The sequence below is a fragment of the Lissotriton vulgaris genome, chromosome 7 (genome assembly GCF_964263255.1).
Source record: "Lissotriton vulgaris chromosome 7, aLisVul1.2, whole genome shotgun sequence".
NCBI lineage: Eukaryota > Metazoa > Chordata > Amphibia > Caudata > Salamandridae > Lissotriton > Lissotriton vulgaris.
In genome coordinates this window covers 487055895-487070852 of record NC_141695.1, presented here as the reverse complement: position 1 = coordinate 487070852, position 14958 = coordinate 487055895, and the positions used below count along the sequence as shown (strand labels likewise).

General features: G+C 49.3%; 1 protein-coding gene across 2 annotated transcripts in view; it reads left to right on the top strand.

The window, feature by feature from the left end:
- The window catches only part of GAS7 (growth arrest specific 7), a 1296657-nt gene that overhangs the window by 1073334 nt on the left and 208365 nt on the right, over positions 1-14958 (top strand). The gene's annotated exons all lie outside the window — the stretch shown is intronic.

The window sequence follows — 14958 nt, the reverse complement described above, 5'->3', positions numbered from 1 at the left end:
TCAACACTCTGCCCTCAACACTCTGCCCTCAACACTCGGCCCTCTGCCCTCAACACTCTGCCCTCAACACTCTGCCCTCAACACTGCCCTCAACACTCTGCCCTCTGTCCTCAACACTCTGTCCTCAACACTCTGTCCTCAACACTCTGCCCTCAACACTCTGCCCTCTGCCCTCAACACTCTGCCCTCTGCCCTCAACACTCTGCCCTCTGCCCTCAACACTCTGCCCTCTGCCCTCAACACTCTGCCCTCTGCCCTCAACACTCTGCCCTCTGCCCTCAACACTCTGCCCTCAACACTCTGCCCTCAACACTCTGCCCTCAACACTCTGCCCTCAACACTCTGCCCTCAATACTTCGCCACACCACATCATCAGAGCTGTGTGAATAATAACCGCTGTGAGCCCGTGCCTGAGGTGCATCATCAGAGCTGTGTGAATAATAACTGTCAGCCCTGTGCGTGAGGTGCATCATCAGAGCTGTGTGAATAATAACAGCTGTGAGCCCCGTGCCCGAGGTGCATCATCAGAGCTGTGTGAATAATAACAGCTGTGAGCCCGTGCCTGAGGTGCATCATCAGAGCTGTGTGAATAATAACAGCTGTGAGCCCCGTGCCTGAGGTGCATTATCAGAGCTGTGTGATTAATAACTGCGTCAGCCCCGTGCCTGAGGTGCATCATCAGAGCTGTGTGATTAATAAAAGCTGTGAGCCCGTGCCTGAGGTGCATCATCAGAGCTGTGTGAATAACTGCGTCAGCCCCGTGCCTGAGGTGCATCATCAGAGCTGTGTGAATAATAACTGCGTCAGCCCCGTGCCTGAGGTGCATCATCTGAGCTGTGTGAATAATAACAGCTTTGAGCCCCGTGCCTGAGGTGCATCATCACAGCTGTGTGAATAATAACTGTGTCAGCCCCGTGCCTGAGGTGCATCATTAGAGCTGTGTGAATAATAACTGCAGGCAGCCCTGCGCCTGAGGTGCATCATCAGAGCTGTGTGAATAATAACTGTGTCAGCCCCGTGCCTGAGGTGCATCATCAGAGCTGTGTGAATAATAACAGCTGTGAGCCCGTGCCTGAGGTGCATCATCAGAGCTGTGTGAATAATAACTGCTGTGAGCCCGTGCCTGAGGTGCATCATCACAGCTGTGTGAATAATAACCTCTGTGAGCCCGTGCCTGAGGTGCATCATCAGAGCTGTGTGAATAATAACAGCTGTGAGCCCGTGCCTGAGGTGCATCATCAGAGCTGTGTGAATAATAACAGCTGTGAGCCCGTGCCTGAGGTGCATCATCAGAGCTGTGTGAATAATAACAGCTGTGAGCCCCATGCCTGAGGTGCATCATCATAGCTGTGTGAATAATAACTGCAGGCAGCTCTGCGCCTGAGGTGCATCATCAGAGCTGAGTGATTAATAACTGCGTCAGCCCCGTGCCTGAGGTGCATCATCAGAGCTGTGTGATTAATAAAAGCTGTGAGCCCGTGCCTGAGGTGCAGCATCAGAGCTGTGTGAATAATAACTGCTGTGAGCCCGTGCCTGAGGTGCATCATCATAGCTGTGTGAATAATACCAGCTGTGAGCCCCGTGCCTGAGGTGCATCATCACAGCTGTGTGAATAATAAAAGCTGTGAGCCCGTGCCTGAGGTGCATCATCAGAGCTGTGTGATTAATAACAGCTGTGAGCTCGTGCCTGAGGTGCATCATCAGAGCTGTGTGAATAATAACTTAGTCAGAGCCCATGATCCACAGAGTAACATGCTGGCTGTTTCCATAGCATAAACCATAGCTGCAGATCCACAGACTAACATGCTGTCTGCAGATCCACCGATATGAACTCCCTGTAACCCATCCTGGAGATTGATGTATGCCCTTTCCGGGGCTCTTTAACACCTTCGCTGCTGGCCCGTTTCCGCCGCTGTGCGGTAGACAAACAAACAGGACGGGCCGTGACGAACCCCAGCCGTCATCAGCACACGAGCACCGCGGAGCGTGACGGCTGGGGTTCGTCACCAGCATGCAAGGGGTTAAGCTGCCCCTTGAGGAGCCTGGCTGTTGGTTTTCGCACTGCAGTGGTGTTGGGGGCTTTGCTTTCCTTGTGTATGTGCTCTGATTGGGACTCGTCCGTGTTCGCTGTGCCCCTTGTGTAATGTTTGCTGCTGTTGAGTTGTCTTTGATGGCACCTTAGTTGTTCCTTTGTACCTTCTCTTGTCCTGTTGCCACAAACATGTGCAGGTGGGAGTCCGGCATGCCGTGTGCAGGTGGGAGTCCGTCAGTGGGTGGTTTGTCGTTCATGGCATGTGAGCGGGCGGCACCCGGTCCTTTGACTGCTCTGCTGCTGGAACGTCTCGCATTTGCTTCCATTGTTTTATGGCCCCCTGGGCATTACTAGTGCCCTCGACTGGGTAGAGGCATCTGACACCTCACCTCAGACCCCTGCGTTCATGGTTTCATGTCTGTAACCCCGAGCTCCGCCTGGGGTATTCTGCTGTTTGGGGAAGCTGGCGTGGGGTGCCCACACTTCCACGGGGTGCATGGGGAATTGTAATGTAACAAATGACGCACACAGGAAACTAAACTATTTTCAGTAGAGAAAGTGGTTGAAAAACTGAAGCCTTGAATTGGGGTGAAAGAGGAGCGTGCGCTTGTCCTCGGGGCATGGGTCTGTAGGGCTATACTTGGGCTGCCCACTCTGAATGGTGACGTGGTGCGGGTGGGTCCGGGCATGGGGGATATGCTCGAGCAGAGAAGCTGCGCTCTCGCATTGGTGTTGTGCATGTATTTCCCAGTAATTATTACAAATGGATGCATACATGGAGCCCGTCTACCCTGCCTCTGAGGGCGGAGGTGTGCAAAGATGAATCTGTGTGCTCAGCGTCTGCGCATTGCTCCGTCAAACAATTTTGATATTTTTTTTCACATTCTGGAACTTCTCCCTTGACATCTCCTTGCTGCTCGAACTCTACATCACGTGGGAGCTGGTGCAAGAATTGTTCAGACCGTAAAGTACATGTTTTGAACATCAGTACATGTTTTAAACTGTTCGAGGCTTTTGTTGTTTCTGGTGTAAGGAAGGTTTTAATATGTATTCCTTCTCGTGTGCGCGCCCAGTACATGACCACTGCTCCGGTTTAATGCCACAAACGCAGTGCCAGTCAGACCCCTGCCCCCCTCTCTCCCACGAGTTTGGGGGAGGGGGCTCGTGCCTTGTAAAATCATGGCAGTGTTTTCCGGCCGCACCGATGTGCGTTTCACTGTTGCCTCACCGCGGATCCCCCCACCGACTTGGGGTTTCGGGGCGCACTCTCCATTGTTCTACGGTAGCAATGCCAGGCATGCCTCTTCCTATATTTTATAAAGGTGTCTTTCTCACATCAGTGGCCGGGCGCCCAGGGGACAGGAGGGTGGAGGACTGGGTAGAAGAGGCGGCGGCAGGGTCCTGCGGCATAAGACGATCAATCCTCACCTCACCGCAGACGAGAAAAAATGGCGCCCGCCAGCTGCCGAATTTTTCAGATTTGGGGGCGTTGTTTTGCTGTTTTGAGTGACAGACAACGTCACTGTCTAAAGAACAGCAAAACTTACGCCCCCAAATCCGAAAGACGGGGCTAAATCGAAATGACGCATCTCTCCTCCAATGGCTGGCCTCCGTTTAGGAAGCCAGCCAATGGAGGAGAGACAGGGCAAGGAGGCGGGTGCCAAAGCGCTACTAAGGGACATTAATTCTCCGACCCCAGACTGCGCAAGCGCAGCCTTTAGGTCCTCGACCTAAAAAGGGGGGGGGGGAGATTGAGGATTCCTTATAAAATAAAAAAAAAACATTAGGGTTGATGTGGCGGTGTGACCCACATAGCGAATCGCAAGAAATGCCCTACAAGTGTGTGAATTATGATGCTGTAGGCCACTTGAGAGTGGCACAGATACCTTTTCGGGAAGTGATGTGTCATATTAAAACAGCTGTGTATTAAGCATATCGGAAGATGACAATGCTTTGAGGGTGATATCCTCCAAAGGTAAGTCTGTTTGTGAAGTGCCTGTTGTTGAGCGTGAAACATAATACTGTGGCGGTTCGTGTTACACCATAGCAGACGAATGTTTGGGTGGAATAATTTGCTAAGGAGTTAGGTGATCTGCTGGTGCCATCAGCGAGTGGGTCAGTTAGTTTCACAGGTGAGTCACTCCCATTGTTTGGTTGTAGAATAGTGACCTTTAAATTCAAGGAAAGCTATTGGTAAGCAGTATACTGCTGAAAAGAGACCTTCAGTGTTAGAGTGGTGCACCGGGGGTCCTTGGCTATTATATTTTTAACCCGAATAGCCCAATCAAATACTGGAGGTAGGTGAGAGCGAAACTGTGGATACGATGCTTGATTCTCAAGGTCTTTTCTGAAAGTAGTGGACAACTTGTACACTTTTTTTAAATTATCCCTTGAAAAAATTATTTTAAGATATGATGCCAAACCTGATTTCCACAGAGTAAAGAGTGCATCCATCGTAGTCATGAAAGAAGTCAAATTTAAGTTGAAGAAGCTTTTTGATACATTAATTATGGAAGCAGTGGAGTCATCCGAACAGATAACCCCACTGGTTGGCGAAATACATTTGTGCTTAGAACTTTTATTTTTGAATTTCCAGACTGCCAAGTTTTCTGTGCCTAAAATGAGCGAATTACTCACAGCTATTGAATGTATTAGCCTATTTTCGATTATTTACCTATTGTCTTCATGCCATCAGACACCCCTGAATAGGAAGTGTAAATGTTTAACCATTTGATTACTCCTATAGTAAATTTCAGTTACTGGAGAAATGCCCTTAGGGCTTGTATCAGCAGCAACAACTTTCAAAGATTAGTGCTGAATTATTTAAGGGTATGAAGATAATTGTGTTTTTCCAGGATGATATTTTGATAATGGGAAGAAACGAGGAAGAACATGACAGTATATCTAGAAGGGTGTTGGGGATTTTGGAGACTAAGGATTTGGCTGCAGATTATAGCATATGCAGGTTCGTTGACATTCTGTTAAAGGCTTGGGTCATAAGGTTAGTCATGGAGTATTTAATATGATTGAGAGAAATCAGTGAAGCTCAATCCTAACATGGTTTTGATCCTAGGGCTGAACGTATTATCACTACAGATGCTAGCAACAAGGGATTAAGAGCTACACTACACCAGAACATGAGTGATAAGATCATTCAAAGGGAAGTAATGGGGTCTGTAGGGCAATTAGTTACTAAATACCTTTTGTATGGGGCAATGCATTTACTCACACTATTAAATACTACACATTCATTTAAAAATATGTGCATTAGGCAGATTGAAATATCTTTGGTGTCATCCTTATATCACATTTCATAACTATATGCCATGAGTCCCATCATCACAATATACCCTCCCACCTATACCAGATATCATTTTACAATAAAAGGAGGTGTCATAATATAAAGGTAGGCCTGTTGGCTTTGACAAAGAGTCACCACATCAACATATAAAGCTGTCCTGTTGGCTTTGTCAAGGAGTCCCCACATTACTGAAAACCAAAAGTCAGGATTCCTCATTAAAGCAAATAAAATCCATACGTAAATGCAAATGCAATGATTATTAATAAAGCATGGCAATGTTCGCCAATAAAATTATTTGTGAAGCAATTGAATTCAAAGCAGCCACAAATATGTGTGAGCCTTTATTTCTTCAAGCCCCATAATATAGTCCTAAAACCAACTACCAGGAGCCCCAACATTCCCAGGCAGAAGAGCAAAATCTCCAGGCCAGTGAGTACTTGAAAATAAGTTAAGTAGATAATGCATCCTATGACATGGGAGACATAGGGTTAATTTTCTTTAAATCATTCTTGGGGGCTTCTGCATCTCCTAAAGGCCGCATAATATGGGTGTCCAGTTTGGTTTTGCCCCTGCTTCCCTTTGGGGCACTACAAGTAAAATATGATATACAAATTGGCCATCCAAGGGCATTATGGGGTGCTCCCTTGACTGGAAAAATGCATGGCCAATAAGCAGGTTGACTCTGTTACTGACCGGCCGCCTGCTGAATGTTTCTCTTTTATTTAATGAGTGCCCGGTACCACAGGGGGCATCCAAAAGTGTTGCCAATTGTTTAGGGGCTGCAGGGGAGCCCAAGGCCCCCCGCAACCCAACTGGCTCCCAGCACGCAGCTCCTGCACTGCGCTGACCTTGACATTACGTATTCTGCTTTCTTCCTCACTTGCGCTGCTCCTTGTGCAGAGAGAGCATCAGTGTTCTGGCCTGCCTAGACCCACTAACATCGCGTTTATAGAGGAGCTGGATTTATTGCTAAATGTGCCAGTCTTTTCCTCTCTTGGCTCCTGGTGCTCCTCTCCGCTATGAGCCAGCAGAGCACATCCTGCCCACACTCCCGAGCCCCAAAGTCTCCTTGTTGTCTTACAGAGCACTTGGAGTGACAGTGGACTCAAGGTCTTCTCCCAGCTGGTTCTCAGGGAGCGTAAGGGAGCTATATTCACTGGCCCTGGAGAGACCCATTTGGTCCAAGGGTTATCTGAAGGGAAAAGTCCCTAGTCCATGTTTACAGGTTATCTCCTTAAAGCTGTCCACGATTCTGCTGTTGTCCTTTTCTATGTCCTGGGATTTCTTCTCTTTCAGTCCCTTGTGCAGGGTTTTATAAGTGTGGATGTAAATTTGTAGATGCTAGGCAGCTCCTGCCATTCCCAGGATACCACAACATCCCTCCCCCATCCAAACCCTCCTGAACAACTTCTTACTGGGGCCTCCCAGGCCCTCTGGCAAGCCAATGGTGGGTACATTATTGCACTTCGAGTGGTCCTCCATCCCATTCTCCTTCATTTAAAGGCGGGTTGTGGCCTTCCGCAGGTCTTTTATTTGAATTTGCTTGATATCCATGAATGGGTGCATGGTGACTTCGGTGGATTCTGTTGTGTCTTCTTTATTTTTTAAAGTTTACCATGATCAGTCCCATCTGTAGGTTTAGGCTCCAAAGTCATTTTGACATCCTTGATGGACTGCAGGTGGGCATCTAGCTTCCCCTTGTGGGTCTGTTTGACTGTTCCACATTACCAATAAATAACATATGGTCTGGACTGGCAAACTGAGTTGATGACCCTGCTTCTGGGATACTGCCCATCCTGGACCCTTTGGCTTTCACATGGTGTACATTTAATTTATGGTAGAGTTATCCTCTCTAATGGGTCTGCTCATCTGTTCCACATTGTAACTGAATAACATATGGTCTGGGCTGGTGAACTGAGTTGATGACCCTGAGTCTGGGATACTACCCATCCTGGGCCATTTGTGGTAGTGTACATTTACTCTATGGTAGAGTTATCCTCTGCGGGCCTCGCCTCTATGTGTCTGGGATTCCACCACTCCATGAACAGTCCCCCACCACTGTTAACGGGGTGGCCCATCACTGCCTGTCTGTCCCTGTGTGGAGTCTGCACTCTAGTGTCCTGACCGGCTCCCAAATTTTACCCCAACTCTGCATGGTGTCAAATAGGAGGTATTGTGGTTGAGGCACTCTCTCCTGTGTTTTCGTGCAACAGGGTCTGGTGGCTGTTTTCCCTTTTGTGCCATACAGTTCATGCCGATCACCTGAGTGCTTCTTCTCTCAACTTGTGTGCTGCCCACATATTGCAGACCTCCAGTGTCACAGGCCACCATTCTGTTGATATTGGGCTGTCAAGCCCTCTGTCCCAGCAGGGAAGTGGAAGGGCACACAGTGGTCAGCTGAGAAGGGGCATTGATCTTGTGAACACTGTAGAGATGGGCCCCACTTGGTATCTTGCCTCTGGGACGAGCAACGCTGCCAACGAGCACTTCAGCCCTGCCCTTCGAGTCGAGCCAAGGCTCAATTGTGCACTATAGCCTGGGTCTTGGGAGTACAGAACAGGCCAAGATCCCTTTCACGGGAGGTAATGCCCAACCCTACTTTTCGGGCATCTTATGGTCCACTGCTGTCCTGCAGAAGGAGGTACCTTGCAATATTTGTTCCAAGGGGGACCGCTTCTCTATCTGCAGGATGGATATGTCGCAGTCCTGGAGCAGGAGCCCGCTAGTATACTACCAGCCCATCCCCATCTTAACCACTCCCTTCTTATTGAAATAAATATATTTGGCACACTTCTTGCTTGCTAACTCCTTTGCACTGTCCTTGGATTTGAGGATCAGTGGCTACACTACAGCAGCATATATTCATCAGACCTTCCAGGGCGCTAATCCCACATAAACTAACCTGTTTTTTTGCTGTAAATGCTCACCTACTAGGTTTCTCATCCAACTAATCTCTATGGCCTTTTCTGTTGTCAAAACAACAACAACGGCGGACCTTCTGTGCCGCACCTAGTGCCAGTTCCTATATATGCAAACGCTGTGCACACAACCCCTACGCCAGCCATTGAGTGCGTTGCTGTGTTTCAGATCAGAGATTCTTATGCCGAATCAGGGCGCACAGCTCAAAAAAGTCCAATAGGCCAATATAGATGGAATAGTCCTTCTCCCACCTCACCGCCAAGACCTGGAATACCCTCCCACTGAGCCTACGACAGACCTAAGACCTGCTGACCTTCAGGAGGCTACTCAAGACCTGGCTGTTTGATCAGTAGCGGCCCCCGTCCCCAAGCGCCTTGAGACCCTCATGGGTATATAGTGAGCTCTAAAAATGCTTGATTGATTGGTTGATTGAATAGTAACTTCTTTATTTGAAAATATTTCTTTTTTTCAAAACATTAACTTGGGACTTTCCAGCCAACACGTTTTATTCCCATTTAGGCAACTTCCTCAGGGCAAACAAAGTGTCATGTGTAAATGTCATGTGTAAATGTACGAATTAAAGAATGAAACTGCCAAAGTTACTGGAGCTTGTTGTACAAAACCGATAGCCGTTCACAGGCTTGTATCTGCTTTTTGTGTTTATGGGCCCTATTGTTGGGTTCACAGACACTTGTTGGGCCTTTCTTTGAGGTTTGTGGACCTAATTTCATACCTGCAAGCCTCATGAACAGCCCACCACCGGCCTGTGAAACTTGCTGTGGATATTGGCCATAAGCTTGGTGTAGGTTTATGGTCCCTGGTTCTGGGTACCTGAATCTCAGGAGCTGTGCTGGGGGCAACAAGGTATCAATTTGAGCATTTTTAATTGTATTCATTGAAGAAGAAGGTGTCCCTTTGAGCCAACACTTAGTGACCTCTGACCCTGCTCGCAGGCAGGTCAATCCCCACGCTGTTGTACGACTCTGCCTGCATTATTTTGTATTCCCCTATGCCTTTACTTGCTTTCTTGCCCAGACTTGTTTTTTCCCCACTGCCTTTACTTGCTTTCTTGTCCAGACTTGTTTTTATCCCCCTGTGCCTGTACTTGCTTTCTTGACCAGGCTTGTTTTTTCCCCCCTGTGCCTGTACTTGCTTTCTTACCCAGATTTGGTTTTAGTTCCCTGTGCCTGTACTTGCTTTCTCGCTGAACCCCACCTCGGCACCAGACATAACCACAGTCGTCCCGGAAAGGTTACAAGATCACCTGCAGGGACCGCACCAACGGAGCAGTAGGAAGAATAGCCATTTTCCACGGGAACACTCTCAGAGTCTCGACCAACACCGACGACACCCTCAGCACCGCCGAACACCTGCAATTCCAGATCCACGCCAACCCTAACCCTAACCCCAACACCACCCTCAGAGGAACCCTCATATACAGACCCCCTTGACCCCGACCATAGTTCAGCGAGTCCATCGCCAACTTTGTCAGCACACACACCCTCGCCTCCACGGCCTACTTCCTCCTTGGGGACCTGAACTTCCACCTCAAGAACAACAAAAACACCAACTCCACCACCCTGATCGACAACCTGGCCAACCTCGGACTCAGACAACTCATCACAGCAACCACCCACTCCACCAGTCACACGCTTGACCCCATCTTCTCCGCAAGCCCCCACGTCTACTACAACCACACCACCAAACTCCACTGGACCGACCATCGCTGCATCCACTTCACCTTAAAGAAACCCACCACGCACCACCACACCCACCAGATGCCTCGCCGCTGCTGGAGCAAAGTCACTGAAGACCAGCTAACCACCACCCTCGCCCAGAGCCCACCCACCAACCCTGCCGGCCACAACCTCAAACAGTGGATCAACAACTGCGCCAGCACCGTCGCCCGATCAAGAAACCCTGCAACAGTCACACCAACAAGAAAACCAGCTGGTTCACTGAAGACCTCCGGGCCTCCAAAGCAAACCTGCCGAAAGCTGAAGAAGATCTGGCTCCGTGAACGAACACCGGACAGCCACGCAGCCCACAAGAACGCTACCCGCAGACACCATCACCTCATCAGATACGCCAAAAGGGCCTCCTTAAAAAACCACCTAAACAACAACACGCACAACAGCTCTTCAACCTTGTGAAGGAACACTCCAATCCCAGCTCCAACACCAATGACGTCCCACCCTCGCAAGACCTGTGCGACTCGCTGGCCACCTTCTTCCACCGCAAGATCACAGACATCCATGACAGCTTCAACGCCATGACCGCCCCAACAACCACTGAGACCTCCGCCCCCACAACCACCATCCGCACCAACCACCTGCTCTCCTGGACCAACATCAGCAACGACGACACCATCAAGATCATGAACACCATACACTCCGGATCTCCATCAGACCCATGCCCGCACCACATCTTCAACAAAGCCGGCACATTTATCGTTCCCCATCTCCCAGAAAAGTCATCAACACCTCCTTCGAGACAGCAACCTTCCCGGAGAGCTGGAAGAACGTCAAGATCAACGCCTTACTCATGAAACCTCAGGAGGACCCCAAGGACCTCAAGAACCTCCGGCCCATCTCCCTGCTCCTGTTCCCGGCAAAGGTCATCGAGAAGAACGTCAATGAACAACTGACCCACTACCTCGAGGAGAACAACAGCCTGGGCCTTTCCCAGTCAGGGTTCCGCAGCAACCACAGCACCGAGACTGCCCTCATGGCCGCCACCGATGACATCAAGTCCCTGCTGCACAACCGAGAAACGGCGGCCCTCATCCTCCTGGACCTGTCAGCCGCCTTCGACATGGTCTGCCACCACACACTACAAACACACCTCCACAACGCCGGGATCCAAGAGAAAGCCCTGGACTGGACCACCTCCTTCCTCTCCAGCAGAACACAGAGCATCCGCCTCCCCCCCTTCCTCTCCAAAGCCACCAAGATCATCTGCGGCGTACCCCAGGGCTCATCCCTCAGCCCAACTCTGTTTAACATCTACATGGCACCGCTCGACCACGTCGCCCGTCGGCATGACCTCAACATCATCTCCTATGCTGATGACACCCAGCTGATCCTCTCCCTCACCAAGGACCCCCACACTGCCAAAACCAACCTTAACAAAGGATTGAAGGCCGTCGCTGAATGGATGAGGAAGAGCCGACTGAAGCTGAACTCGGACAAGACGAAGGTCCTCATCCTCGGATTAACCCCTTCGGCCTGGCATGACTCCTGGTGGCAGACCGCACTGGAAACCGCTCCAACACCCACCAACCACGCACACAACCTAGGGGTCATCCTCGACTCCACCCTCTCCATGACTTAACAGGTCAACGCCGTCTCCTCCTCCTGCTTCAACTCCCCGTGCATGCTACGCAGGATCTACAAGTGGATCCCCACTGAAATGAGAAGAACGGCCAGTTAGGCCCTCGTCAGCAGCAGGTTGGACTACAGAAACGCCTCTACGCAGGAGCCTCAGCCAAACTCCTCAGACGGCTCCAACGCATGCAGAATGCCTCTGCACGCCTGATGCTCGACATCCCTCGTCCCAGCCACATAACACCCCACTGAGAGACCTGCACTGGCTCCCGATCAACAAGAGGATAACCTTCAAGCTCCTCACCCACGCACACAAGGCACTCCACAACACCGGACCAACATACCTCAACAGACGGCTCAGCTTCTACATCCCCACCTGCCAGCTCCGCTCCGCCGACCTCACCCTCGCCACAGTCCCCCGCTTCAGAAGGGCGACCTCCGGCGGCAGATCGTTCTCCTACCTCGCCGCCAAGACCTGGAACACCCTCCTCATCCACCTTTGGCAGACCCAAGACCTGCTGACCTTCAGAAAACTCCTCAAGACCTGGCTTTTCGAGCAGTAGCAGCATTCCCCACCCCAGCGCCTTGAGACCCTCACGAGTGAGTAGTGCGCTTTACAAATGATATGATTGATTGATTGATTGATTGATTTATTGATTTATATGCTACATCTGGAGCCTTGTGTCTCCTTTTATTTTGTTTAGGACGTGGGCTAAGTTCTCTTGTTGTAGTTGAAATATTTCTCCTGCAAGTCAATCAAAGCCAGTCAAAGAACGTTGGTTCTAACGTTTGATGAGTGGACTAAAATTGGATGATAGGAGGAAAAACCACTCTTGTACACTCAACTTTGGTTATTTTTTTCTGCAGAACCAAATGCGTGGTGGTCTGTGGATTAACAGTCAAGATCTCACTATCATTTAACCCTTGCAAGCCCACCAATTGTTTTTTTTAACTCTAAATTTTTCAAGAAACTACTGGATTGATTTGCTCCAACCCAAACAAAAGCACTTCCTTAAGTTAAATTCATATGAAGCTTGGTGTAATTCCACCCAGCCAACTTGTTCAGCATGACTGAGAAAATAATGCTTTGGATTACAAATTCGTAAATGTCTCTTCATGAAGCCCTTACCCATTTTTTGACTCTTGGTTGATGGATCTGAGCTAAACATGCCAATCCAAACTCAAATTTAATGAACTTTTATATTGTACATTTATATGCAGATTCCTTGAATGGCTCCAAAGATATTTAGAAAACCAAACAATTTTAAATGGAAATTCTTACCTAACCATAAATGGCTATCATCAGTAAGGGTATGGGGTGTCAGGGATGGGTTGTACCTCTGACGGGGAACACTCATACTCCTTGGAGTAGCTCACCTGCTTTAATCCCCACCTGACACTTAGCTCTCACCTGTGGCTCAAAGCAGGTGTTAGCATGCGACAGAGGCCACATCCCAATAAACCGCCTTGACTTGCGGGCTAAGCAAGATGAGGGGAGCCGATGGATCTGTGACCCTCGGTGAGATAGGGACTGTCTACCCATAAATGCTAAGACTGGATCTGGCTGACTGAGCAGAGGAAACCTCAGTGGTTCAATGGTCAGGAAGGCTGTGAATGCCTGCATTGTGGAACGCCCCGAGCATTACACGTAAGGCATCCTGTTTATCCTCTGCGCCCTGCCTATCTAGCCATCTTGAATTCTGTCCTGCCACTCAATACAGTTGATAACAGGGGAAAGAGTGTGAGGCTGACATTGCACAAATCTACCTCACTTTAATCCAACTCATGTGCAAGTCTCAATAGTACACCTTAGCAAGTCCTGTGGCTATGGGCTAGCAACGAAGCAGCATGTGTGGATGCAATGGGAGCTGTGTCGGTGGACTGGAAAACAGGTGGATCAGGCTTAATGATGTTCTTCACTGACTGAAGCAGCAGTGGAGCTTGACGTCCTCCTGAGTGGCTGAGCTGCCTCATTCATGATTGCACTGCTCACCTCCTTAGATCACAAATGCTACCAAACACATGAGGAGAGGCTTACTGCTGAGGCTCAAAGAAAGCGAGCTGCGCATGTACAAGGCTGCCCGCATATCACCAACAGTATCATCTCATGTCTGCCTGTGTGACGGGACGTTCCATGCTCAAATCGGACTACTCTGTCATCTTGGGATGCACAGAGCCCGGTCAATCAACCATGGAAATGCCAAGGTCTTAATCCAGTAGCCACTGGTAGAGAATGAAGGTGGAGACCGGCTGGCAGTGGTGGGCGGGATTGACAAAATAATAATGAAAAAAAAGAACCACTTAGCTAGTCCTCTGGCCGCCTTTCTCCTCCGCTTCTCCAGAACTAGAAAGCACCCAGGCTCCCCATAGCCAATCACAAAGCTGCAATGCAGCGTTCTGATTGGTCTGAGTGCCGTGGATCAGCGCTCAGATGGGGGATTAGGGCCTGGACATTTTCCCTACCAGGTTGTGTAATGCACTCTGGTGGGGAACATGTCAAGTGCGCATGATTGTTTGGCAGGGACAGGACAGCCTGCCGAGCAGTCATGCCCACTTTGAGTGGGCAAACCCTTCCTACCTCTGTGCCTCCAGCCCCCCCCCGTCCTAACTCAGCCCCGAACGAGCGGAAAAAAGAACTGCTTTATTATCATTATATTTTTCCTGCTCAAAGACCATAGAGGCAACCCTCCTCTGCCTTAGCGGAGGAGCCGCCCCTGACTTCATCGACAACGAAGGATGAGCATCATGCAAATACATATAAATATGAGCTGTATAAGATGTGCACGGGAGGCTGGAATATTAAAGTAAGGCAGCAAATTCGGTTTTTTGCAACAAAACATTGGGAGGAAACGTTTCAGGTATTCTCAGCCTGATTTTGCTAACATTACATGTTTCACCGCACCAGCATATCACTGGTGATGTTATAACTTCCCAAGCTGGGCAAAGCCTGCAGCTCCTTGAATCTTTCGTCATGAATCACAACTGCACATGGTCGTTGGCAAAAACATAAGAACGAGCTCCTGTTTTTTTCGTGGGTGTCATTTGTGCTTAGTTTCCATCTGTGTCTTTTACCCAGCTTCTATTAATGTCAGTTCTGTGATTCTAAAGAAAATTAGTTTAGATCTGACTAGTTGTGCTTTTATTTGTAACTAAGGCACATTTTTCATACCAAGGCTGACTGATGCTCAAGTCTGACATCCGCAAGCTAACTAGAGATGGCCTTTAATTTCCAGGCAGCGGTAGAGGAAGGAATAGAATCAACCAGATGACATTACCCAGTTTCCCCACCACTGTCGAGCTCACAAGTACTAGCCATGTCAGTCAGTATCCAGTGGCGGTATTCCCCACCCAAACTTGATGTGCCTGGTGGGGTTGACGGA